At 50.0% G+C, this 27,526-nt stretch overlaps 1 protein-coding gene across 1 annotated transcript in view; it reads right to left on the reverse strand.

Moving 5' to 3' along the window:
* The window catches only part of CHD9 (chromodomain helicase DNA binding protein 9), a 230,587-nt gene extending 203,581 nt beyond the window's left edge, over positions 1–27,006 (reverse strand). The window contains exon 1 of the mRNA XM_058674690.1: positions 26,781–27,006. The gene's annotated coding sequence lies outside the window, so the exon portion shown is untranslated. The remainder of the gene's footprint in view (positions 1–26,780) is intronic.
* Between the last annotated feature and the right edge of the window lie 520 nt (positions 27,007–27,526).

Here is a 27,526-nt window from a genome sequence, read left to right on the forward strand (position 1 = left end):
TTTCCGCACTTGGAACCCTAGTTGACATGCTACAATTTAACTCCATTCTGATGCCCACTCCCAGGAGTCTGAAACAGATCCCACAGGTGAAGGCGGGAGCTCAGGCTTTCCCACCGCTGATGCCAAGCCTGGGCTGCTGGCACGCTGGCCTACTGGCTGTAAATTCAGGTCCCACAACCCTTTCTCTAATTCACTTACAAGGGGTCACACTACTCTGGGAAATACCACTGATGCTTACTAGCTCACTCTAAAGCATGTAAGTCCAGAACAGAGGGGTACAGAGCCAGGCACTGAAGAAGGGCGAGCACAAAGCCTCAATGCCACCCCTGTGCCCACCACTCTTCCCAACAACTCTCATTGGTCAAGAGTTGCTATGATCAAACATCACTTATTCCAACACTTTTGAGAGACACAGACAGCAGGAAGCTCCCATTTGATGGTTCACTCCCTGAATCAAGTCTCCCATAAGGCAGAAACCCAATTTCCTGCCTCACAGGGCTTGCTTTAACAGGAATCTAGAATCAGCAGCCAGAGTTAGAAAAAGAAACAAGGGCCTGGGCCCCAATGCAATGGTCCGATGCGATAGCCTTGTGGCTAAATCCCCACGTTGCCCGCACAAGGATCCCATGTGGGCACCGGTTCAGGTTCCAGCTGCTCCACTTCCATCCAGCTCCCTGCTTGTAGCCTGCGAAAGCAGTAGAGGATGGCCCAAAGCCTTGGGACCCTGTACCCGTGTGGGAGACCTGCAGGAAGTTCCTGACTTGGGATTGGGATTGGCTCAGCTCCAGCCACTGCTGCTTCTTGGGGAGTGAACCAGTGGACAAAAGATCTTTCTCTCTGTATTTCCTCTTTGTAAATCTGACTTTTTAATAAAAATAAATATTTAAAAAAATAGAAATCAAGGGCCTAACATAATGGCTGAATTGGTTAATCCTCCTCTTGCAAGCAACAAGATCCCATATGGGTGCTGGTTTGTGTCCCAGTTCCCTGCTTGTAGCTTGTGAAAGCAGCAGAGGATAGCCCGAAGTCTTGGGCATCTGCACTTATGTGGGAGACCCAGAGGGAGCTCCTGAGTTCTGGCTTCAGATTGGCTCAGCTCTGGCTGCTGCAGCCATCAGAAGAGGAACCAACAGGTGGAAGATCTCTTTCTCTCTCTCTCTTTTCTCTGTAAATCTGTCTTTCCAATAAAAATAAATAATAAAAAAAGAATAGAAATCAAGCACTCTAATAACTGAAGCCTTTAAAAAAAAGATTTATTTATTTGAAAGACGGGAGTGATAGAGGAGGGAAGGAAGGCGAGAGAGTGAAAAGCATCCACTAGGTCACAGTTCAGGTGTTCCAACAGTGAGCCGCCCAAGTGCAGCCTCTTCACTGGGAGGTTCAAGGCTGGGCCCTCAGCTCTGACCTTCCAGCATCAACCTTCAGTTTCCCAGAAAGAGACTGGTGGGTGGGGCTGCAAGCTCCAAACCCCTAATCACTGGTCTTTCTTGTAACAGAGTCGCCAACCAGCCCCATCCTGAGGTGTGATTGAATGGAGCTCATTATGAATAACAAAACATATTCTTACCAGGAAATTCCAGAACTTTTGGTAGCTTTGTGCCCAGAACTGGGCACGAAGACCATGCATATTTCTTTGTTACCCCATAGCACCTAGTCAAGAATTCAACTCCACAAGTGCTTCTGGTTGGACGTCAGGGTAACATGTCACTTGCTGAATCATTTTATGCTATGACATCAATTCAATGCTACAAGCAGTAACTGAGCACTTACTGTGTGCACTAGAGGTGAGGTGTCAAGCTGAATAGCGCTTAATCTGCACTTTGCATTTTCACTAGGAAACAGCATGCACAGCCAATAAAATCTGAGTACCTAGGATGGGCCGGGTCCATAAGGAAAGCCTTTGGAGGTTGGGAGAAGGGCAAGCTCTCACAGGCTCATTCACCTGGTACTCCAAGGCTTGTGTTTGTGTAAAGCAAGTCAAACAACCACACTGGGAGTGTAGTCTTTCAATCTTGCGCCAACAACCTAAGAGTCATGTTATCCAAGAGTCTTATTTTCAGAGACGACATGCTCAGGTGGCCTCTGACTGCTCCAGGCAGAGGTAAGACAAATAAACAGACGCCCCTGGGTGAAGCAGGTGGGCTTCACAGGACCATCCTGAGCTAAAGCGACAAAGCACCCTCAGACTTCTCAAACTGCGCAGGAGGCAGCAGCCATGGAGAGTATGGCGACAGAGGCAGGGATGAAGCAGAAGGAGCTAGGAAAACTAGGAATTCTATAGAACCCAAGCTGACTAATGCCAGATGTGGCCCATTTAAAAATATATCACGGGCCCGGCGGCGTGGCCTAGAGGCTAAAGTCCTTGCCTTGAAGGCCCAGGATCCCATATGGGCGCCGGTTCTAATTCCAGCAGCTCCACTTCCCATCCAGCTTCCTGCTTGTGGCCTGGGGAGGCAGTCGAGGACGGCCCAAAGCTTTGGGACCCTGCACCCACGTGGGAGACCCGGAAGAGGTTCCTGATCCCGGCTTTGGATAGGCGTGCACCGGCCCATTGCGGCTCACTTGGGGAGCGAAACATCAGATGGAAGATCTTCCTCTCTGTCTCTCCTCCTCTCTGTATATCCAGCTTTCCAATAATAATAAATCTTTAAAATATATATATATGTATCACAAGTATGGGCAAAGGCAATCAAAGAAAAAAGAGTTAGGATCAAAGGGCACACAGTTTCAGCGACCCAGGAGGATGCTACGGTCGGGAAGTGGTTTGTCCCCATCATAACTGCTGTTGCAGTTCTGCCCTCAATGCGATGGTACTGAAGGATGGAGGGAAGGCTGAAGGACCAGGCCGGGTGGGAGGAGCCTGGGTCAAGGCCAGTTTCAGGAAGGGATGCTCAGGTGGTAACAAGAACAAGCATAGGCCACTTGCTTCCCTGCTACCTTCCTGGCCATAGGTTGGCTACTCCACAGGTGCATGGTTTCCCTTGTACCTCTACGTGCTGCATGGCGGCTAGACAGGACTCTCTCAAGACACCAGGCTATTTCAGTGTTCCAGCCACCAGAATCAGACACCAAATATACTTCTTGTATTCATATACAAAGGTGCCTTCAAAGGGATCTTGGAAAGATGAACTTAAAAGATAAATTTGTTAGTGCAAACATTCAAAATCCACGCAGTTTTTTTTTTAATAATATGCATTTTTCCACAAACTTTTGAATTATCCTCTTATCCAGCACTGGACACAAGAAACGAAACAGACTAAGAGTTAAGAACAAGCTTTAGCAATTCGCTACACAGAATGCTGACCACAATAAATACCAGCACACTGTCTGTTTCACAACTTCTAAAACAGATTTTAAATGTCTTCACCACAAAAAATGATGAGTAGGTGGGTCGACAGATCTGCTAATAACCCTGATTGAATCATTCAGCGTTGTAAAACCGTATGTTAAAACATGACATTTCAGTCCATAAATAGACACAACTATTTGCCAACCAAAAATTAAAAAAAAAATTAGAGGTTGGTAGTATGGTCCAGTAGGTTAAGCTGGCACTCACTACAGCAGCATCAGAGCACTGGTTGTTCTGCTTCTAACCCAGCTAAGGCACCTGAGCAAGCAGCAGGTGCCTCCAGTCCTGAGGTCCCACCACTTGTGTAGGAAGTCTAGTCTCCTGGTTTTGACTGTCACTTCATATGTATAATGAAAACCACTCTTAAAAAGAAATGGAAACCCAACTGGAGACCATCATATTCAGTGAAATAAGTCAATCCCAAAAGGATGAATGTCACTTGTTCTCTCTGAAATAACACAACTTTCACCCAAAATACAGAGCAAAATATATACAGGTAAACAGGTATACATTCATAATCTCATAAATCAAACAGCATAATGGAGACCAGAGTACTGCGAATCAGAGAACTGTGGTATGCATCTCTACTCCCAAATAAAAGGTCCCCAATAAAACTGTTAAATATACCTTGCCAACAAAACACTAAACCCTCTACCATTGCTTATACCTGCTATGGCATGACCCATGTAAAGAGCAGAACACTGGAGTCGAGACGACAGCTGAGGCACTATATTACTGTAACTAGAGGGGACATGGGGGAGTGGGGGGAAGTCCTGTACCTACAAAGCTGTAAGATGGAAAATAAGAATAATAATCATAATAAAAAGAAATGGAAAAATAACAAGTATTGGTGAGGATGTGGTATAATTAGGCCTGTTGTTAACTGCTGGTGAGAATGTAAAAAGACACACTGCTGGGTAAAAGTTAAAAACAGAATCACCCCCCCAGCTGTAGGCAGCTGCCTAGGTTGCCTTGTTCCTAGGCAAGTATTACACTGCTGGGAGAAAAACAACGCATAGCTGGTGGGCATTCTGGGCCTTGTTAATGCCACATTTGTGTTAACTATACCATTTAAAGGTACGCGGGGAAGATGGGGAACTTTGGGACACAACACCCTGACCCCCACATAGAAGGGCTGGAGATTGCCTGGGAAGGGGGTCTGGGAACATAGCAGAGTAGGAGCTGCTAAAGGCATAGACAAGGCAGGAATGACATCTGGGGTCTTCCACTTGCAGGTAGGTAAAGGAGCTGAGACTGAGTGGTTTAGAAGGGGGACCCTGGAGGACATGTCTGGGTCAGGCCAAGGCACTGCCACGTGGGAGAGCTGAGCTGGGCTAAACAGCATCATGCACTGCCTGGTGGTACAAGCAAACGCTGGGGGGGGGGCATGCCTGGTGGGGAGCATCCTGGTGGGGCTAGGCTGCACTACACACCCATGAGTGCTGCAGACCCTAAGGTGGACTATGTCAGCCAATGGATCTTGGAAGGATTTCCTCATCCTTGGATCAGTGAGATCCTTGGATCAGTGAGACAGCATTTCAGGACTAACGAAACCATTTGAGCAGAACCCTCAGAGCGTGCTCCACATCGGGGACCCCAGGATGACATCAGGTGGCCGTTCCCCATCCCCGGGTTACTGAGGTAGTTAGGAGGCTAGATGTGGTTTTTCCCCTTATCTCCCCCTTCCCCTAAATACAGGAAGAAGAAAAAGATAATTTGCAAACAATAGTCTCACTCACTTTCCCTTATTCCTCGGCCCTTCCCACCCTGATCAATTATGTAAACATAAAAAATTACAAAAAAACCCAAACTAAATTCATACATCGTTTTTAAAAATGTAAAATGATCACGGATGGTGTGTGGCGAACCAGGTTAAGCTGCCACCTACAACCTGGTGCCAGTTTGAGTGTGGCTTTTCTGCTACTAATCCAGCTCCCTGCCAATGCACCTGGGGAAGCAGTGGAAGACAGTCCAAGTGTTCGGAACTCTGCATTCACATGAAGACGTGGATGGAGACCCATGCTGCTAGCGTCAGCCTGGAAGCTCCTAGCCCAGCCATGCTTCTTGCAGCCATCTGGGGAGTAGACCAGCAAATGGAAGATCCTGTCTCCCTCTCGTGTAACTGCTCTTCAAATAAAAAGTAGGTTCCAAATGATGCAGCAACTTCAGATCCAAGTTAAACCCTGAAGAATTAAAAACAGGATCTCCGAGGGCTATTTGTACACCTGCGGTCACAGCGACATTCCTCACAACAGTCTGGAGGCAGAGGTAACCCAGTGTCCGTGGCCAGATGAATGGCTGAGCACAGTGCCGCACAGCCATTGCAAGGACTCCTACTCAGCCTTCAAAAGCAACGACACCCTCTCACACGCTACACCATGAATGAAGACATGATGCTAAATGAAATCAGGCAGACACAAGCAAATACTGTGTGAATCTACTTATTCAGGGTAGTTGAAGTAGAGAAAGTCCTAGAAACAGGACACAGAATGGTGGCTCCCGGTGGCTCCTACTGGCTCCTCAGTGGAGAGAGGACAGGGGAGTGAGTGCTTCCTGAGTTCTAGGGTTCCACAGGTGAGACGAGTCCTGAAGCTGGCTGTACCATGTGGTGAATGGATGCAAAAACATTCAGCTATACTCTTCACAATGTGACGGAAATGTCATGTTATATGTGTATTTTAGCATGACACATTTTTTTTTTAAAGTCTTGGGGGTGAGGAGGGCAGTGGTGCCATGGAACATGAGGACAGGTCTCTGCCTGTGGCACCAACAACTGATATGAGTGCCAGTTGGAGTCCTGGCTTCTCTACTTTCAATCCAGCTCCCTGTTGGTGGCATGGGAAAAGCAGGAGAGATGACTCAAGTCCTTGGGCCCCTTCAACCCACATGGGAGACCCGGAAGGGGCTCCAGGCTTCTGGCATCAGAATGGTCCAGCTCTAGTTTGTGGAGCCATTTGGAGAGTGAACCAGCAGATGGTCCTAGTCTTGAAAAATGTCCTGGTCTCTTAAAAAAAATTTTTAAAAAAGACTATTACAGGTTTCCTTTGCAGAGTAGAAGTGTAGGGATGGAGAAAATAAGTTTCAGTTACTATAGTGACAGGAGTAGGCTGGGGTCTGCAGGAACAGATCCTGGAGTGGAGCAAGTGGCCGGGAAGCTGGCCCTGTGACAGAGGGGGCTTCTGGCTGGGGACAATCGTCTCAGGAAGGAGGAGGAGGAGGAGGTATGAAGAAGAGTGAGAAGGAGATAGAGATCGCAGTCACTTGGAGTGATGTAGACTGGTGTGTGTGTGTGTGTGTGTGTGTGTGTGCACGCATGCGTGTATATCTGTGTTGCAAATGTACATCCCACAGAACAGAAAAAACAAGCGACAAAACGAACTCAATGCTTGCAAAGACTAGATTTACACCAACACTCCGGAGGGCAAGGAAACCCCCAACGCACTGAAGACCGGAGCCAGGGGAGGAGGGGCCCTCCAGTGAGAAGGCCGCCACAGGTCAGGGGAAATGTCGAGACACCGCCTGGCTGGCACAGTCCGTGGGCCCTCACCTTTCGCCCCCTACACAGCTCTTCAGATCGAAACCGATATGCATCAGATACGCGGGGGACAAAATCCCCTTAGCGTTAACACGGCTGCAGGGAGGGCTGGTGGGCGGTCCTTTCACCTGTGATGCTCGGCAACTTCATGGGTACAGGTGTCCAAACACCTGGCCCATCTTCACTGCTTTCCTCAGCCATTAGCAGGGAGCTGGATCAGAAACAGGACAACCAGGATTCAAAGGAGCGCCCATAAGGAATTGTGTGCTTTACCCACTATGCCACAGAGCTGGCCCAAAGGTTCATCCATTTTAAATCCACCACTGCGTGGGGCTGGAGTTGTGGTGTAGCAAGTAAGGCCTCCACCTATATTGTGAGCATCCCATGGAGTCCTGGCTATTCCATTTCTGGTCCAAAACCCTGTTAAAGACCTGGGGGGGGGGGGGGGGCGGCGGAAACAGTGAAAAACGGTACAAGTCTTAGGACCCTATAACCTATGTGGGAAGCCCAGAAGAAGCCCTTGGCTCCTGGGTTCAGTCTGGCCATTTGTATATCTGACTTTGCAATAAAATTAAATCTTAAAAAAAAAAAAAAAAGTCAGCATATGGACCAGTGAGGCAGTCTAGTGGTTAAAGTCCTCGCCTTGCATGCACTGGAATCCCATATGGCCACCAGTTACTATCCTACTGCTCCACTTTCCACCCAGCTCCCTGCTTGTGGTCTGGGAAAGCAGCAAAGCCTCGGGACCCTGCACCTGCGTGGGAGACCCGGAACAAGCTCTTGGCTTTGGATCAGCTCAGCTCTGGCCAGCTACTTGAGGAGTGAACCAGTGGAGGGAGGATCATTCTGCAGATCTTTAAAAAAAAAAAAATGCAGCTGATTTTGTGGCATGGCATGCTAAATGCCACCTGGAACACCAAAGCTGATTCAAGTCCCACCTGTTCCACTTCTGATCCGGCTCCTTGCTAATATGTCTGGGAAAGCAGCAAGCAATGGCTCAAGTGCGTGGATTTCTGAAATCACATGGAACACCTAAATGCAGTTCCAGGGTCCTGGCTTTAACCAGGCCCTGCTCCTGTCCCTGCCATTGCAGTCATCTGGAGGGAGTGAGCTACCATATGTCCCCCCTCTCCTATTCCTCTCTGTCATCCCACGTTTCAAATAAATAAAATAAATCTTAAATTTTAAAAAAGGGAAAACAAAACTTGTTTTTAAGAAAACAAACAAACAAACAAAAAGAACCGAGCTGTTTTCCTACCCCACTGGAATGCCCGGATATGATGCCTGGTTCTAGCTCCTGACTCTAGTTCTCGCCAACACAGACCTGAGAGTCAGTGACAACGTTTCGGGTAACTGGGTTCCCATCAGCCACTGGGAAGAACTACAATCCTGGGACCTTATTGAGTCCTGGCCAAGATCTAGCCACTGCCGGTATCTGGGAGGTGAAGTAGCAAATGATGGTGTTTTTTTGTGGTTTCTCAAGTAAAAAACCAAAACCAAGAAACCCACAATGGATTTCTACTTTATATTGGGCCAGGGTATCTGTTTTTTTTTTTTTTTTTTTTTTAAGATTTATTTATTTATTACAAAGTCAGATATACAGAGAGGAGGAGAGACAGAGAGGAAGATCTTCCATCCGTCCGATGATTCACTCCCCAAGTAAGCCGCAATGGGTCGGTGCTGTGCCGATCTGAAGCCGGGAACCTGGAACCTCTTCCGGGTCTCCCACGCGGGCGCAGGGTCTCAATGCATTGGGCCGTCCTCTAATGCTTTCCCAGGCCACAAGCAGGGAGCTGGATGGGAAGTGGAGCTGCCGGGACTAGAACCAGCGCCCATATGGGATCCCGGGGCGTTCAAGGCGAGGCCTTTGGCCGCTAGGCCACGCTGCCGGGCCCAGGGTATCTGTTTTTAAAATGAAAACAGAGACACCCAACAAAAAAGAAAACACGTGTTGGCAAGGACATGGAGACATGGGAACTTCTGTGCATTGCTAGTGTGAAAATAAGATGGTCCAGCTGTTGGGGAGAGGATGCAATTCAAAGCACAAACCAGGGAATCACCACATAGGCCAGCAATATCTTGTGCAAGGGGTTGAAAGCAATGACGTGTACAGATATTGATACAACCATGTTCGCAGTCATGTTCTTCACATTAGCCAAAAGTGGCAACAACCCAAGTGTCCCTCAACAGATAAATGGATACACAAAATGTGAAATACACAAACATACACAAGGACATTCTAACACACTACGAAATAGAAGAATCATGACGACATCATGCTAAGAGAATAACCAAACACAAATATGTGAGGACTTCAAAAAGCTTGTGGAAAAATAAGATTAAAAGATTAGTTTATTTTGGTGTACAAAATTTCAAAACCCACATATACATTTCCCATGATTTTTTGGAAGATTTGTTGTGGAAGATCTGTTGTACTATCTGATCCCAACTGTATTTTTCTTTGTAGGTTTATTTATGTATTTGAAAGACAGAGTTACAGAGAGAGTTCTTCCATGCATTGGTTCCCCTCCCCACCCCCAATGGCCACAATAGCCACAGCTGGGCTAAGATGAAGCCCAGAGCCCGGAACTCCATCCAGATTTCCCACCTGGGTCATCCTCTGCTGCTTTCCCAGGCACAACAGTAGGCAACTGGATCACAAGGGAAGCAGCCGGGACCAGGGAGGCTCTGTCAACACCCAGAATACGTGGCCTTGCTTCTTTTTTCTTTGTCTCATCAAAATTGATTGCAGTTGCAAGCCAGACCCCAGGCTTGCATGTGAGCAGCTCAGAGAAGCAGACGAGGAGGGAGAAGGGCCCCTGGGGAGAGGGCAGGACAGATCACCCTGTTTGTTTGTTTGATTTTTTTTTTTTTTTGATGGTCAACAGCCTAAGTTTATTAGTAGCATCCGGCTTTTATAGACTGAGGGTCACACAGAGTAAGGGAAGAGGCTTTGAGGAGTTTACACATCAACAACAGGGTGCTGACTTGAGGTTACAGCAGTCCTCACACGCCAGTCTATGGAACCCATCAGTTGTTCCCACACCCTTGCCTGGAAGTATCTCTGTTTTACGTATCCAATCAATTGTCCCGCTACACCCCTTTCCTCCGGGCCTTCACGAGGCACCACTGCCACACCTCCCTGTCTGGTTTTGTTCCTGATTCTTCGCCAGGACCTGGAACAACCTGGCCTAATTGCTTAACTTCCCCAGGATGATAAGATGAAGACCTCGCACTGCTTCAGGCTGCTCAATCACCAAATGAGCTGGTTAGGCTGACTTCAAATCCATATGCAAACCATTACTTTAAAAAAAAAATCCAGGGCCCAGCATGGTAGCCTAGCAGCTTAAGTCCTGGCGCTGCATGCGCCCAGATTCCCTATAGGAACCGATTCATGTCCCCGCACACCTGCTTCCCATCCAGCTCCCTGCTTGTGGCCTGGGAAAGCAGTCGAGAACGGCCCAAAGCCTTGGGACCCTGCACCTGCGTGGGAGATCTGGAAGAGGCTCCTGGCTCCTAGTTTCAGATCGGCTCAGCTCTGGCCGTTGTGGCCACTTGGGGAAGATGACCCTGTTTTGACACAGGGTCTAGGGTGGTGTGGCCTGGAAGGCAAAAGTGGACACAGTGGGTGCACTGGCACTTCTGAGGAGGAGAGGGGACTTTTGGATGGCTTATGGGTGGCACCACAGAGGAAGTGGTGTGTAAGGTGACTTTGAGAGCATGAGGTGTACAGATGTGTAAACTGGGGAATAGACTTTGGGAGGCCAGCTGTTTGGCTGGAGTGAAAGACAGGAGCAGGGAGAGGAAGTGGCCAGGGAGAAGGTGGCTCAGGGGGGCCATGGACCACACAAGCCTGTCAGGGAACTACCCTGGGAGATAATGTCACTTAACAGTAACAACAGCATCTATTAATGGACGGATGCACTGTGTGCACTCAGAGGTAGAAACAGGTGGCAGTGTGTAGTACTCCTATTTTTCAGCTGAGAAAACTGAGGCTCATGGGTTAGCAATTGCCTAAAGGCACACACAGCAGCCAAAAGTGGATGTGTGCTATGAAGCAGGCTGAAAGAAGCCTTGAATTTATATATATTTGAGAGGCACACACACACAGACAGGCAGAGTCCTCCTGTCTGCTGGCTCATTCCCCCAAATGCCTGCAGTGGCTGGGGCTAGGGCTGGAAGCTGCAAACTTGATCCAGGCCTTTGCTGTGGGTGGCAGGTACTCCCCTGTCTCCCAGCGTGTGCTTGCAATGCAAGCTGGAATCAGGAAGAGAGCCCAGACCTGAACTTGGGCACTCTGCTATGGGATGCGGGGATCCCAAACTGCACCTTAACCAATGCACCAAACGCCTGCTCCTCCTACCATATTACAACTGCTGGGAGATCCAGTCAACAATGGAGAGGAATTCTACATTGTATCTGACCAGGATTCCTCATGACTGCTACAGTCATCAGTAAGGAGGACAATCTGGGAAAATGTCACAGCCAAGAGGCACCTAAGACAACACAATAACGAAATGCCACGTGTGGCAGTGGACAGATAAGGGACATTAGGTAAACACTAAGGAAATCTGAATATACTGGGGACGTTGGCTATTAACTCTGTATCAGTTGGCTGTAACAAAGGTAGCGCAGTAATGTAAGATGTTACTAATAGGGCAAAGCTAAATGTTTGGATATGGGAACTCTCAATTTTTCTGTAAATACAAATCATTCTAATTTATATATTTAGTGTATTAAAAACAAATAAGGGGTGGGCTTTTAGCACAGCAGAGAAGCTGATTCTAGGAACACCTGTGTCCCATATCGGAGTCTTCTGGGTTCAAGTCCAGCTCCGTTTCTGGTTCCCACTTCAGCCCGCTGCGCCTTCTGGGAAGTGAGGGTGAATGCTCCAGTACTTGGTTCCCTGGGTGGAGCTCCAGGAGCTTTAGCCTGGCCTCGCCCCCGCTGATGCAGGGACTTGGGAAGTGAATCAACAAATGGGAAGATCTCTGTATCTGCCTATTTCCGTTTCTCCACCTTTCAAAAAAGAAAAGAAATTACGATGCTGCCAAATTCTATAATGGACACAACCACACACCCCAGCACACAACTTCCTGATTGCCAAGGACTGACTGCTTCCTGGGGGTGGGAGACCCGGGAAATCACCTCCCATATGACAGCAGAGTTATTGATCAGTGGAAGACACTCCTAACATCTGTGGCTCCTGAGCTGTGAAAGTCCTTAAGGACAAGACAGGATGCGCCTCTGGACAGAGCCGGAAAAGCAAGGTCTGGAAATTAAATCAAGACACTGGAAAAAATAGGGGGTGGGGGAGCTGACAATTGTATTAACACAGCTGAAGGTAGAGGTGAATGGTGATGTGGCAGCAGCTCGGAACAAACAGCATACAACAGCAACTCTGGACACCCCATGGGCAGCTCGGGGTCCCTAGAAGGCCCTCCCGATAGGATCTTCAGATGCTGTTGCTGATGGTGCAGGTCCTCCCCTGCAGCGACCACCACAAGCACAGGGAAGACGAATGATGCCCACAGTGTGGCTACCCTGCGCTCACGCCTCCCTTACAGAGCACGGGGACCCTAGGCTCACCCGGTTATTAAAATCGCTCCTTTTGCTCACCTTGCTTCAATCCCACCCACATCAGCCTTGGGGCTAGAGTCTGGCACCATGTGAACTTTCCCACAGGGATGCAGCGCGCTGACAGGTTGACATCTAAAGGGCTCAGGCTGCCTTGCAGTGATTTCATGTATCTGTGATCTGGCTTCCTCCCCACGCGCTGGTGACTGTCCCTTCCAGCCTGATGAACTCCAAAGGCACTAAAGAAGGGCCTCTCCGACCCCTGGGACACTGGCCCCATGGGGTTTTTCTGTGATCAGCCAGCTTGTGATTTTCATTTTTTAAAAGGACTTATTCATTTATTTGAAAGGCAAAATCACAAACACACACAGAAGAAGGGATCTTTTATTGGCTGGCTCATTCCCAAATGGCTACAAGGGCCACCAGAGCAGGGTCACACCAAAGCCAGGAGCCTGGCACTCCACCCACATCTCCCACCTGAGTAGCAGAGACACAAATAGCTGGACACCATCTGTTGCCTTCCCAGATGCGGTACCACGAAGTTGAACTGGAAGCGGAGCACACTCATGCTGGATGTTGGCCTAACAAGCGGTGGCTTAATCTGCAGTACCACAATGTGGGCTACTCCCTTTTTGTTTCATGAACCACCCTTCACCCTATCAGTCACGTAACCACAGGTAATTACCCTAAGCCCACAATGACCTGTGGAAGATCTGCCTCCCTTTCCCTGCTGCAAAGAACCTAAACAAAACTACATTTTAAATCAGTTCTGTTGAACAAAACAAAAACACGTGGGTAGGTCTTTGGCTTGGAGGTAAAGACAGCTGCATTCCTAGAGGTGCTGGGTACAACAGGCGGAGCCATGCACTGGGAAACCCACATCCCACAGAGGAGTGCTGGGTGGGGTCCTGGATCTTCCACTTCTGATCCAGCTTCCTGTCGATCGCAGCAGAGGATGGCTCTAGCATTTGGGTCGCCACCACCCATGTGGGAGACCAGGATGGAGTTCCAGGCTCCTGGCTTCACCCTGATCCAGCCATGGCTGCTGCAGGCATTTGTAGAGTGAAACGGTAGACAGAAGATCCCTTTCTCGCTCTTTGTCACTTTCAAACAAATTGAATTTTTTTTTTTAAGTGGGGAAAGCCGTTTAAAGAAAAAAGATGCCCTGTTGCATGCTAGGCTGCCGGAGTTGGATACCTGCCTTTAGTTCCTCATGCTAGTCGGTGCAGCCCTGGGAGGCAGTGGTTACGGGTCACATCAGTGGGTTCCTATTACCCACCTGGGAGACCTGGACGGATAGCTCAATTCCTGGCTTGGTGTCCCCCCAATTTCCTGTCGCTACAGGCATCTATGGAGCCAATTAGCAGATGGGAGCTCTGTCTCTCCACCTTTCAAAAATTAATAATGGTGACAACAATGATGGTGATGGAGAAAGAGGCCCTGTGCCTAGAAGAGTCCAGGACCATGCACAGAGAATAGACAGACGAAACAAAGTGTGATATGGGGCAGGGAAAGCCAGCTCCCTGCCATCAAATATGTAAAAGGCTGGAGTTACATAAAGGGGACAGATTTATTATCTGTGTCTCCAGAAAGGAGCAAGACACCCACTGTAGGAGACAGATTTAAAAGAGGAACCTTGGGCCCGGCGTGATATAATAACGGCTAAGGTCCTCGCCTTGAACGGGCCAGGATCCCATATGGGCGCCGGTTCTAATCCCGGCAGCTCCACTTCCCATCCAGCTCCCTGCTTGTGGCCTGGGAAAGCAGTCAAGGACGGCCCAAAGCCTTGGGACTCTGCACCCGCGTGGGAGACCCTGGCTCCTGGCTTCGGATCGGCACAGCACTGGCCATTGTGGCCACTTGGGGAGTGAATCATCAGATGGAAGAACTTCCTCTCTGTCTCTCCTCCTCTCTCTACATCTGCCTTTCCAATAAAATAAATAAATCTTAAAAAGAAATAAATAGGGCTTGGCAGCGTGGCCTGGTGGCTAAGGTCCTCGCCTTGATCCCATATGGCCACTGGTTCTAGTCCTCTCTGTCTAGTTCCTCTCTGTCTCTCCTCCTCTCAGTATATCTGACTTTGTAATAAAAAAAATAAAATAAATCTTAAAAAAATAAATAAAAATGAATAGATAAATAAAAGAGGAACCTTAGGGAAACAGTCGGTTAAGCCATCACTTGCGAGACCCAAATCCCATGTTGTAGTACTAGTTGGAGTCCTGGCTGCTCCACTTTTAACCCAGCTTCCTGCTAATGTGCACCCGGGAAGGTAACAGGACTTGGCTCAACTACCATCTTCAATTTAAAAACCTGTTTTTTTCTTTTTTTCACATTTATGAACAACTCCCACAACTCAAGAGCCCCAACTCTAGACCAGCAATGCCTGGGTTTATTTCCTAGCTCTGTTGTTGCCTGGCTCTATGACTTAAGGCAAGTTATTTAACTTCCCTGTCCCTGTTTTCTCAGAAGCAAAAGAGAGCCAAGAAAACTATCTATCTCAGATAGTGCTCAGCCTGTATGGTTGTGGCGTGCATGCACTGAATTGTACATGTAAAGTGCTAATAGGTGAATCAGCAAAGGCTGAAAAGAAAGGGAACCCTGAAGTTCCGGTGGCAAGAATGTAAACTAGTACCACCATCATGGAAGGAAGGATGAAGGGTCTCCCAAAAGCCAGAACTATAACTACTAGATGAACCAAAAATTCTACTACTGGTATACAGCCAAAGGCAAGGAAATAAGTATGTAAAAAACATACTCACTATTTGATGTTAATTATAGAACTACTCATAATATCCAAGAAAAGGAAATTAACCTAATTGCCACTAATCAATAAATGGGAAGGAAAATGTGGTATCTAAATACAATGGCGCAGGGGCTCAGGTTGCATACACCAGGATCCCATATGGGCGCCAGTTCCTACCCCAGCTGCTCCACTTCTCATTCAGTTCTCTGCTTGTGACCTGGGAAAGCAGTCAAGGATGGCCCAAAGCCTTGGGATCCTGCACCCATGTTGGAGACCCGGAAGAAGCTCCTGGCTCCTAGCTCTTGGCTTCTAGCTCCTGGCTCCTGGCTTCAGACTAGCTCAGCTCTGGCCATTGGAGCCAACTTGGGGAGTGAACCAGCAGACAGAAAACCTTTCCTTCTGTCTCTCCTTTTCTCTGTAAATCTGACTTTCCAATAAAAATAAATAAATCATTAAATACAATGGAGTATTTCCCAGCCATAAGAAAAGAACACAGTTCTGTTATTTGTGGGAAGACAGAATGGGAACAAATTATGATTATGAAATAAATCAAGTACAGAAAGACAAATACTACATGTTCTCACTCACATGTGAAAATTAAAAAGTGGCTATCTCACCTAAGTAGAGTGCAAGAGTGATTCTCAGAGGTGGGAGGTGGAGGCTGAGGGAGGTAGAGGATAGTTAACTGCTGCATAGGAGGCATAACTTCTGGTGTTCTATTGCATAGAAAGGTAACTATCATTGGCATCAAATAATTGCTTACATTTCAAAAGAGCTAGCAGAAAGGATTTTGAATGTTTCCAACACAAAGAAATGATAAATGTTGCCTCCCCTAGCCAGGCCACGGCACCTGCTGGTGGGAGCAGGAACTGGACCCGGAGATCAGCAAAGGCAGAGGGGCCCAGAGTGCCAGCACCACAAGCCTCGCAGGCCAGGCTGCTGTACTTGCTGGCATGTGCAAGAGGCAGGCCTTGGGCTGGCGTTGGGCAGGCATGGGCAGAAGGGCCAGAGGGACTTGCAAAGCCAGGCACTGTACCTACAGTAACTGACAAGGTGCATAATACGAATAAGCCCCAAGTGGGTCTGTGATCGCCTTACCTTTCAAATGAACTTAAAAAAAAAGATGTTAAGGGGTTCAGGCCTTGGGTTTGGAGGCAAGTGCCGCTCCTCACAGGGTGGCGGCTGTGGGGGGTGCCCCTGCCAGGTCGGACCCAATGTTGGGGGCTCACGCAAAAGACACTGCCACAAGGCAGTGAACGAGTCCTCAGCCTCACCCAGGGTGGCCAGTGCACCATGTGGTGCCAGGCTTTGCCTTTTGGCAGCCCGGCGGCCTGCTCTGAGGTTTTTTAAGATATGTTTGCTGCCTGGGGACACCCATGACTAAGTCTAATTTTAGTGTAGGTGAGTAGTGAATCTTGGGTGATTCCCAGTGACAGGGTCATGGAAGTTTTAGGAATGCGTGGGGACTGAGACCTGGTGGTTTGGAGGGAAGTACCCAGGAGACAATTATGGTTAGTCAGATACACCAACCCAATTCGGAATACAGAAATGGCCTGTTTGCCTAGAACATCACTGATCGTCACACACCAGCCCACACCAATACTATGGATGGGGGCCTCTTTGGCAGTGATGGGTACCATTACCCAACTGTTTGGTGGAGTGGTAGAGTGGTCACATTTGGCAGGGTCAAGACTGTATCCAGCACGTGAGAGAACTTGGTCTGGGGGTAGACTCTATGGGGTTGTGTGGGCCCAACCCTGCGGAAATACAAGTTCCCCTAGTTGGACATCCTAACAGGGTTGAGGTTCCCACCAAGCGGCACGTGTGCTGGAATGGGGGCTGTGTTCTATCTAGGAAACAGTTGTAGTCACCCGAGGCACTAGTGTGGGCTGGGATTGGATGCACCAGGCCAGTTCAGACCCCAACACCATCTGGTGTCATGGAGAACCAGGGTAGATGTGGGACTGACTAGGCTGGGTCTCAACCCCCTACTGAGCCATGTGTGAGCTGTATGTGGGTATGGACGAGCCATGGCTGGGCTGAAACATCCAACAACAAGAACCAGAATGGGGTGAAAGCCAGCCGGGAAAAGCCACTGTTCCTGCTAGGACAGGAGGTGAACTGAGTAGGGTTGGCTCAAGGACCCCCTGGTATGCGCAAAATCTGGCATTCGGATGGAGGAGCCTGGGCAACTCCTCTGGCAGGACACAGTCCCTGCAGGTAAGCTCAAGAAGCATGATAGGAAACAGCCCAGAATAGGCCATGGAAAGTCTCCCACTGGCACACATTCGGCATGGGTCAGGGGCAGACCAGGCTGAATCAGTTCATGTCATCCACTGGCAAATCCGAACACCAGAACAGAGTGTGGGTGGAACCGGGTTTGGTTGCGACAAAAACAGTACACATTATGGAATGCCAGGGTGAGGTTGCCTGTACTGGATTTGACTGCAGCACCCATCCTGCACACGTGAGATCCAGGAAGGGAGGGACAGAGCTGGCAGGGGGATTAAGGGGCTGGTCCCCTCACCAGACAGCTACTCCCACTGGAGAGTGTGGGCTGGGATGAGAACAGACCAGACTAAGCAAGGCTGCAACACCTGTGCGCTGCATGTGGACTAGATCAGGGGAAAGCCAGGCTGGGCTGATTATTCCTGTGGGTGCAAGCATAAATTAGAGTGGGTGAGGGATGTTTGGGCTTGGTCACAGCATCAGCTGGCAGAAGCTGGCACTGGGGACTAATTCTGTCAAGTCAAATCACAGAACCACCTAAAGAGTGCATAAACCGGGACTGAGAGAGACCTGGGAGGGAAAAAGTGGGTTCCCCCTTCCTGGGTCACTAGTCCCGCAGGAGGGCATGAAAACTAGGATGGGGGCTGGGGTGGCTAGACAGAGAGGCACTCAACAACATCCGTGAGGGCTGGATGGTTGAGTTGGTTGGATGGAACTAAGCTTTAATACCCATTGACAAGTACAAGAGCCAAATGGGATGGGGGACAGACTGGTCTACTGCTACACATACTGGCAAACCAGGGTAGGGGGTGGGTCTGATGGGGGTTATTGTGGGTCACCCCGACAAGGCTGCAGCTCCCACTGGTTGATGTAAGGGCCGAGTATGTGCTGGGCAGAACCAGACTGGACTGCAACACCCATTGGTTCCAGTGCAACTCGGGACTGAAAACAGAACCAACCCAGCAATTGCAACCACCAGCTGCTTGGGGTGATGGACTGTGCCGGGCCCTGTGCTTGCTAGAACATACAAGAATCTGGTCTGGGAATACCTCAAGGTTTCTTTGGAGATCTCCCCAATCGAACTGCTGGACTCAGAACTCTAACCAAGAAAAGACAGAAGACAGAACAGGTCAATCATTCATCTCAGCTATATGTTGGCAGCGAAATATGGGGCAAACGGAGACTTTATGATGGACCATATCAATCAGTGGACGACCTCATCGAGCGAAACTGGCAGCGATTCATAACTGGAGAACTATTAACACCACTTGAGCACATATCTCAGAGCATGCCCCACATCTGGGACTTGGGGTGGGCGGGAAACTGGGTGGGGCTTCTCCCTCAATATCCCCCTTTACCTCAGATACACGAAGGAAATAATATGGACATAACAGTATTACCCACTTCCCTAAACCCCCTGAACCTTTTTTTTTTTAAAAGATTTATTCACTTTACCACAGCCAGATATACACAGAGGAGGAGAGACAGAGAGGAAGATCCTCCATCCGATGATTCACTCCCCAAGTGAGCCGCAACGGGCCGATGCGCGCCGATCCGAAGCCGGGAACCTGGAACCTCCTCCGGGTCTCCCACGCAGGTGCAGTGTCCCAATGCATCGGGCCGTCCCCAACTGCTCTCCCCGGCCACAAGCTGGATGGGAAGTGGAGCTGCCGGGATTAGAACCGGCGCCCATATGGGATCCCGGGGCTTTCAAGGCGAGGACTTTAGCCGCTAGGCCACACCGCCGGGCTCCCTGAACCTTTCTTTTTTAACCGCAATTAACTATGTAAAGATTGTCAACAACAATACAATAAAATAAAAAAAAAAAAAGAAAAAAAAAGATGTTAAGTATTTGAGGTGATAGATACGCCAATGACCTTGACTAACCTTTACGCATTGCATACATGCAATGAAATATACAAATATATTATATATATATATATACACCCAGCATGGTAGCCTAGCAGCCCCGCTTCCCATCCAGCTCCCTGCCTGTGGCCTGGGAAAGCAATCAAGGATGGCCTAAAGCGTTGGGGTCCTGTACCCATGTGGGAGACCTAGAAGAAGCTCCTGGCTTCGTATTGGCTCAGCTCCAGTCATTGTGGCCACTTGGGGAGTGAATCATCGGATGGAAGATCTTCCTCTCCATTTCCTCCTCTCTGTATATCTGACTTTGCAATAAAAATAAATTTAAAATCTTAAAAAAAAAAAAATACAGGGGTAGGAGCTTGGCACAGAGGTTAAGAGGTCATTCAGGATAGTTTCATCTGTTTTTGAAAAGACTGGATTGGAGTCCTGGATCTGCTACCAATCCCAACATCCTGCCAGCGTGCACCTTGCCAGGCAGTAGGCGGTGATGGCTCAAGGACGTTGGACTTGCCGCCCATGCGGGGGATCTGGACTGACTCCCTGGCTTTGGCCCAGTCTAGCCCTGGCTGTTGTGGGCATTTAAGGAGTGACCCAGCAGAATATCTCCTTTTTTCTGTCTGCCCCTGTCTCTCTGTTTTTTGAATAAAGAAAATGATTTTTTTTTTTATTTTTAAAAATCATTTTATTTATTCAAAAGAACTAGGGCCTGCTACAGTACCCTAGCGGCTAAAGTCCTCGCCTTGCACAGGCCTGATCCCATATGGGAGCTAGTTCTAATCCTGGAGACCCCACTTTCCATCCAGCTCCCTGCCTGTGGCCTGGGAAGGCAGTCGAGAATGGCCTAAAGTTTTGGGACCCTGTACCTGCATGGGAGACCAGGAAGAAGCTCTAGGCTCCTGGCTTCGGATCGGCTCAGGTCTGGCCATTGTGGCTTCTTGGGGAGTGAATCATCAGACAGAAGATCTTCTTCTGTCTCTCCTCCTCTCTCTATATCTGACTTTGCAATAAGAATTAATAAATATATACATACATAAACAAAAAGACAGCATTTCTGGTAGGCATTGACCAAGTGGTTAACGTATGGGTTATGATCTGGGTTAAATCATGACAGATTCTGGGTTCAAGTCGGGAAGCTGGCTGTGGATTCCAGCTTCCTGCGAATGCAGACCCTGAGACACAGCAAGCAGTGGCTCACTGAGCTGGGTTTCTGCAGCCCATGTGCAGGAGACTGCGACTGGGCTGCACTTGTCTCCAATAAATAAATCCCTAAGAGGAAGGGAGCAGGGCCCAGCATTGTGGTGCTGTGAGCTAAGCCGCCACTTACAGCGCCGGCATCCCATATGGGTGCTGATCACAGCATCCTGGCAGCGCTGTGCCCTATACAGCCCTGCTAATGAGCCTAAAGCAGCAGAAGATAGCCCAGATGCAGCTCTGGACCCCTGGCTTTGGGCTTCCCACTCTTGGCTATTTCTGGCATTCAGGAAGCGAACCAGCAGATAGAAGATCGCTTTCTCTCTCTCTCCCTCTCTCTCTGTCACTCAAATAAATAAGTCGTTAAAAAGGACAGAGGCTCCAGTATTACAGAAGTAATTCACTGTGACTTCTGCTGCCTTTTGTAGTCAGCAGGAAGAGTCTAACATGTGAGAGGAAGTGAAAGATCAGTGTGGTGAGAGCACCTGTTGAGGGGCGAGAGGTGGGCAGGGCAGAGCCAGAGAGATGTGGAAGAAATCCTTTTCCTACTCCCAGACTGTGTTCTTGAGTGCCACGTGTCTCTGTGTTACAACAAACCACCTTACCAGTGGTGTGCGACACGCCCCTCAGAGGGCAGAGTCAGAAGTGCTCCCAAGCACCTGTTGCGGGGACCCAGCCATGCCCCACTGCACCCGGGAGCTTACTGGAAGACAGTTTCCATGCAGAGAGGGTGTCTGTTGCTTTTCAGACACGTTTTATTTATTTATTTGAAAGATGTGCGCACACACACAATCTTTCCCATCTGTCTGCTCATTTCCCAAATGCCTGCAGGGCAAAGTCAGGAAATAAGAACTCAATCCAGATCCTTCCGTGAGTGGCACAGGCCGGCTACCTGAGCCACTGCCTGCTCCCTGCGGGGTGTGCATGAACAGGGAGCTAGACCGGTAGAGAAGGCAGAAGATAAACCCAGGCATGGTAATACGGGATGACGGGAAACCCACATGGTGTCTTGAATGTTGTGTCAAACGTACACCTCCCCAGCTCTCAATTACTTTCTTTTTCTGGCCACAGAGTGTATAAAGCAGTGAGCGGGCCAGGCCGGACTCATGAGGAAGGGACGGGCTTAGAAGGAGCAGCCCTCAATCAGTTCTGTCGGGAGCTGCAGGAATGCCTTGTCTGCCTTGGGTATTGGGGAGTCACTCTCCCAGTCTTCCCACAGAGCCCGAAGGCAGCGAGCCCTCACTGCCTGGTGGTATCTCATATAGCAACACGTCCCTTTTCGGCTTTTTCTCTTTTCTAGATTTTTTTTGGGATGACCTCCTGGTACATTTCTGGCACCTGAATCCTTGTCTCCGGATATGCTTTGGGGGAAACCCCAGCAGCAGCATAATTGGAAGCTTCCTCTGATGGGATGAGCTGCCCGGAGAGATGGCTCCAGTTTACAGGAACATGGGGGGATGGCTGAGCATGCTAAAGGGAGATTGAATCAGCGAAGGACTGCAGGAGAAGGAGACTGAGTGTCTTCCCATTCAGGATCCAGGGTGGGTATATAACAGCCCATGAATCATATCCTGCCTATTGTCTGCTTCTGCTCAGCTTCTAAGCTGGAAATAATTTTTACATGTTTAAGTGATTGGTAAAAAAAAAGTTAGGAACTAATGTGGGTGTTGTGGTGGTGCTTTGGACACCTGCATGTCACAGTGGAGTGCCTCATCTGAGACCAGCTACTCTGCTTCTGACTGGGCTCCCTGCTGATGCTCCTGGGCTTGGGTTCCTGACACCCACATGGGAGATCCAGAATGAGTGCTGGGCTCCTGCTCCAGCCCTGCCTGTCGAGAGCATCAGGGTAGCAAACCTCTTTCTTTGTCATTCTACGTTCCCACTAACTAGACTTTTTTTTTTAATGAAAGAATAACACTTTGTGATGCCCAATGATTATATGAAGTCAAGCAGTGTCCATAAACTTTCATTGGAACACGGTTGTATTCATTGATTGCATGACTATCTACGGCTGTTTCTTCACCACAATGGCAGGGGTGAGTAGCCGTAGCTGAAACCATCTGTCCCCAAAAGCTGAGAGGTGTCAGTATCCAGGGCAGGCACTCAGACTCACAGTGAAGGTCCCGGCATCCCAACCTGCCAGCGCCTGGCTCCTGACGCAAGCTCCCTGAAAGGCAGTGGTGACAGCTCCAGTCGCCAACCCACATCCCGGCTCTCAGCTTTGGCCATCGAGGACATTTGCAGAGGGAGCGAACAGATGGGAGTGCTTTCCCATTCAAATAAAGGCATTCAAAAATGGTTGCTATGTGGGCCTTAACAGAAGATATTTGCAGGTCACTGTTGAAGATCATTACCTTGCAAGAGGCACACTGCGGCCTGGCTGCCAGAGGAGTGGGGATGCTGAACATAAGCCCCAAAAGGAGGAAGTGATTTGAATCACAACTTCCCAGAGCCCACATGTCCTTCCTCTCATCCTGTGACCACCCTGGCTCCCCTCATGGTCCTTTCTATAGGTACCTTGGACCTTGGATTGTGGCATTAAGATGCTCTTTAACAACTAAGCATGCAGGGTGGTTATTTATTTTTATCTTGAGAGACAGAATGAGAAAGAGAGAGATTGGCTCTCCATCTGCTGGCTCAGTCCTTAAATGTCTGCAACAGACAGAACTGGGATAGGGTGAGGCCAGGGGCCTGGAAGGAACCCGACCATCAAGCCATCGTCAGTGGCTCCCAGGAAACATTAAGCAGGGGGCAGCATCAGAAGCAGAGCAGTTGGCACTTGAACTTGCACTCCAACACAGAATGCTAGAGGGCCAAGTGGCAGCTTAGCCAGCTGCCTCACAGTTTGCCCCAGGCAAAACTTTCATAGCCAAAACAGCTTTATTTTTTTTTTAAAGGGGCATAAGAACTTGTGTCCATACTGTGCCACCAGGTGGTCTTATCCACGCACAGTGAATTTTATCAACTCTTAGTTCCTGATTCCTTCTCCAACTGAACTAAACTCCCAGTCCAGGAGTGCATCCTGGCATCTATGATCAATACTCTGAGGTCTGCTCAACACAGCATTAAGATGGGGGGCGGTGAGGGGCTGTGTACTAGCAGTGTAACTTTCAGAAAGTACTTAGTGGCATGGGACATCAATTCTATCATCTGTCAGAGGCAGAAAGGATCCCGTCCAGCCAGCCAGGATTATCGTGCTAATCGGATGAAATCAGAGCTGCCCACAAACCCAGTGCACCTGGCCTCGGCCTCTCTCCCCAGTGTGTTATTGTACTCCTGCATCTCTGCCCCTGTGAACCCTGGATTCCCCACCCATGCGCTCTCCGCAAGTTCCCTGATCCAGACAAACTCTTGGCCAACTCCAAGCTTCTGCACCTGCTGCTCTTTCTGCTTGCAACACATTTTTTCTCACCCTGCCCCATGTGGCCGATCAATGCATAACCTTTCAATGTTTGCTTCTGCTTGAAAGTGGCCTTACATAACACACACGCAATCACGTAACACACATACAGTGTTTTAGGAACATCGAATTCGGCCAACTGCACCATGACTCGTGCCTGAATGAAGCTTTTCTAACACCCCTGGCTTCCTTGGCAGGCACGTCACAGCCTTCTTGTGCTCAGGGACATGAGATGGTACTTTATCACCAGGCTTGGGGATATTCTAAACAAACAAATAACCACCAACAACAAAGAAGAAAAATGTATACAACAATGGCACCTGTTTATACCAATGTTATACCCCAATCAAACCACTGTAGGTTGAAAATATCACAAATCAGCACTGCATGTAAGGGGCAGGCATGTGGCGCAGTGGCTAGATCGCTATCCGTGACACCTGTGACCCACACCCGAGTGCTCGGTCCAAGGGCCAGCTATTCCATTTCTCATCTAGCTTCCCACTAAGGCACACCGAGGAGGCAGCACACGATTGCTCAAGTCCGTAACAGACACCCACGTGGAAGGCTGGGATGATGTTCTAGGCTCTTTGGATTGGCACCAGGTTGGCTGCTATAGGTATTTAGGCAGTGAGTCAGCAAACAGAAGATATCTATCTCCCTACCTTTCACACAAAATAAAAAGAAATATTTAACCCCCTCCCTCCCATGGAATCCACCTAGCCTGCTGACCAGCCTGGCTTAGCAATGCGGCCCCCTGTGGAGTGGGGGCTGTTCACCCTCTGCAGTACACAGCTGAGTGTGAGATACCACTGCCAGGGAGAACCAAACTGCACACCAGTAGACCAGAACACCAAAACTGGAAAGCACAGTTTCCAGTCAAAGCCGGGATAGCTTCACACTGTCACAGAGCTAGAAAACTGGAAGTGGGACCTTCATACGTTGCAGACTGGCTATAGCAGGCAAGCTGAAATGAGAGGGCAGGCTGTCCCTTGGTTTGGCCTCAACTGGGAACATGTGTGGCTGAAAACGCACATCCGGCTGCTGAACAGCAGGTGCCAAGGTCTGGCGGCGGCCACGCAAACAGAACCCTCGGACTGTGCCGCCTAAGCCCACAGATGACCATGAGAGTGTTCAGAGATACCGATTTTAGGGTCACACACCAAAGTCAGACGAATTCACAAATTTGGCACATGATAAGAATCTTCTCTACTTTCTTGCTGTTCTCACTCACAGGGCGGGGGCTGATGTGTCCCTGTCTTCCCATTTTATCTCTAGCATCCAGAAGACCGCCCAGCACACCACTGGCTCTGGAGAACAAACATGTGTTGAAGGAGCAAATGAACTCATTCTGTGCTGTTCACACCCACAGCTACTGTTATCACCTTGTCTATCTTTACTGATTGGAAAAGGACAGACACATAGACACAGACAGACCTTCCAGCAGCTGCTTGTCTCCCCAAATGCTCCCAAAAATCAGGGCTGAGTCAAGTGCAAGCCAGGCACCCAGACTGCAATGCAGGCCTCTCACATGGCCAGAACTCCCAACACAAGGACCTAGAAATGGGACCTGCACATCCCAAGCGTTGTCACCAAACAGCTAGTGCCGGTGGGACAGCCTGCTCAGTCCCTCCTCCACAAAGGGGAACAGCAGGCATGCCTTTGCCTCTGGGCTACGGGGTCAGACAGCCTGGGTTGCCAGGGCACACGAGCCTGGGATGATTCCTTTCCCCCTGACCACTGCCCTGGGCCTCCTCGGTCAGCTTCCTCTGCCAGACAACGAAGGGGTCCTTCCGGCTAACCTTAGGGTGAGGCAGCAGTGTCCTGCACACAACGGCCCGCAGCAAACGCCCCCTCCCAACTCCAGGAGTCTCACACCCCTTTGCAGAAGAAGACCCTGAAGTTGGGGTTCAGGTTTTTTTTTTTTTTTTTTTTTTTGTCCTAGGGCCACACCTAAGGGCTGGCTCCGGAGACCCTAAGCCCTCCTGGTTTAAACAGAACCCAGAGTCCTGTTCCTACCAGCTCCGGCAGGGCTTTAGACTCCCCTGGGAGGAAGGCAGTTCCAGCTGCCTCCAGAGGTCCGGGGTCAGGGCAGGGCCAGCAGCGCCCCTCCCCCAGCAGGAGTCTCTCTCACATTCCATTTTAATGTCTTTCTGTTCCCTGTACACTTTCAAGTTCAGCCCTTTCGGAAGCAGCCCTGGGGGGAGGAGGAAGATATCCCTGTGCTAGGCTGGGGCTGACAGCTCAAAGGTAGCGGTTTCCCCTTCCTCAGAGGTGAACAGAGAAGCAAACAGTCAGTATTCTCTCGGTTCAAAAAAAAAAAAAAAAAAAAAGCTCACAACCTCTGCTTTCCTCCAATTGTGGAGCTCCAAGGTCCCCAATGTGGAGACTGCACGCCGGACCCACCCAGAGGAAGCTTTTCACATCCAGATGTCCGGGTCCTCAACAGAGTCGCGACCCCCGAGTCCCTGGGAGGGACGGTGGAATTCTCACCGAGGCATCAGCATTTCACAGGCTCTCCAAGCCATGCCAAGGTGTACGCAAGTTTGGGAGAAGTGGCGCCCTCGCCAGCGCTCAGCCCCGACACGCGAGGAGCTCTGGGCGTCACGAACTGGGGCTCACAAACCCGCCTGCTTTCCAGGGCCCGGGCTGGAGGAGCACGTTGGTGAGCGAGCAAGCCGGGATTGCGCCCGGCTCCTTAGGCCGGAGCCTGGAGACCGCGGGGTCTCTGAGTCCCGGGCGACCTCAGCACACGTGGCCTCTCCGACTGCGCCCTCCCCCACCCCCCCGTGACCTCGGCAGGCCGCTGCCAGCCGTACTCGGCTGTCCCCTCGCTGCCCTCCCCGCCGACCCCGGAGCGAGGGAAACGCCCGGGGCTCGGGAATCCTACCTGGGCCGCCCGCGCTGCCCTGCAGTCCCGGGAATCCTGGGGGCTCAGCTTCCATCTGTCGCGCTCGCCAGCCCCGGAGAGGCTCTCCCACTGGAGCGCAGGCACCACCTAGTGGGCGCGGGGCGGCGGCGCGGGCCCCGGCTGGGAGGTGGGAACCGGGCGCTGGGCGGAAATGCAGCGCAGGCTTCCCACGTGGGCGGCTTTCCAAACTCGGGGGAGCCCCGGGGCGCAGATCCGGCCGGGGAAGGGCCTCCTTCCTTCTGATCCCTGGAGGCCACGGGGACCTGAACTTGCTCTGAGGGCTTCCAGTGCAGGGACGGAGGAGAAGGAGGTGGGGCGCCCAGGGCCCGGCCCTTGGCCTGGGATTTCCCTCCCTGCATGTATTTTGTTGGCTGAGCTTAGAGAAGCTTTTCTTTGAGCCAACAACTTTCAGTGCATTTCTAGCTTGCCGGAGCCTGAAAAGTTGCAGAAAAGACTGGGTTTCTGTCCAGTCCAGGAAGGCCCTCGCCCTCCAGCCTCACATCTGGGTGGAGTCCCGGAGACACTCCGGGTCCCTAGGGCTCGGGGCAGTGGGGCAGTGGGCAGCATAGCTGATGTGGGTGGAACTGTTCTGGTGCCCGATGGTTAGCGCTCACGACCCTTTAGCATTAAATGCCAGTAGCTGTGTCATTGCTTCCTGCTCCAGTTGTCTCCCAGATTGCAGGAACGTGCTGCTCCAGACGGACAGCTTAGTGGTTGCTGGTCAA

The sequence above is a fragment of the Ochotona princeps genome, chromosome 16, assembly GCF_030435755.1.
Source record: "Ochotona princeps isolate mOchPri1 chromosome 16, mOchPri1.hap1, whole genome shotgun sequence".
Classification (NCBI taxonomy): domain Eukaryota; kingdom Metazoa; phylum Chordata; class Mammalia; order Lagomorpha; family Ochotonidae; genus Ochotona; species Ochotona princeps.